Source organism: Montipora foliosa, chromosome 3 (genome assembly GCF_036669935.1).
Source record: "Montipora foliosa isolate CH-2021 chromosome 3, ASM3666993v2, whole genome shotgun sequence".
Lineage (NCBI taxonomy): Eukaryota > Metazoa > Cnidaria > Anthozoa > Scleractinia > Acroporidae > Montipora > Montipora foliosa.
In genome coordinates this window covers 53,758,513-53,759,357 of record NC_090871.1, presented here as the reverse complement: position 1 = coordinate 53,759,357, position 845 = coordinate 53,758,513, and positions in this window count along the sequence as shown.

Sequence of the window (845 nt, the reverse complement as noted above, 5' to 3'; positions counted from 1 at the left end):
GTCATTCGTGCGATGTATCATCTATTCTTTAAATTGCTATCTATATTCACGACTCATACAGCCAGGAGTGGGTGTGCAGCTCGAACGGAGAGCCTGCCGAGTGAATAATGCCGTCCAAATAACGTGACAAAACTACTCTAAGCACAATAGAAATAAATACCACTCAGTCGAAAAAGATTCAGCCGTGAAGCCGCCTAATACGAAAACCGCAGGCACACCAACCTCTGGGGGAGAAAGGCGAAAAGTGATAGTACAGGATCGAGCTCGAGTAGAGTTCAATTCATAATGGTAATAGGCCTGAGTGGAGTCCATTTCGGTCTGTAATCATACGAGTTATTAACAAAATTATTACAGACCGAATTGGACGACACGAAGTCCTGTTACCAATTGATTATAACCATTACAATTTCCGAGAAAAGAAATGCATTCCTTTTTCACTGTCTGTTACAAATTCGTCCATTTTGGAAAATCCCCAGTTTGGTAGGGAAAGTGGTTGTTGCTATGGTTATTGTGATAAGTTCTGTGATTGGTGGATTCAGATGAGTGCACTTAAAATGATTGGCTGATGAAAAAGTCCGATTATGTGTGAGGCGCGGTGGCCTCATGGTTAGAGTGCTTGACTCCGGATCGAGTGGTCTGGGTTCGGGTCCTGGCCGGGTACTTTGTGTTGTGTTCTTGGGGAAGATACTTTACTCTCACGGTGCCTCTCTCCACCCGGGTGTATAAATGGGTACTGGCGAATTGCTGGGGATAACCCTGCGATGGATTAGCATCCAATCCAGGGGGGAGTAGAAATATTCCTAGACGCTTCATGCTACGGAAACCGGAGATATATATTAAGTCCC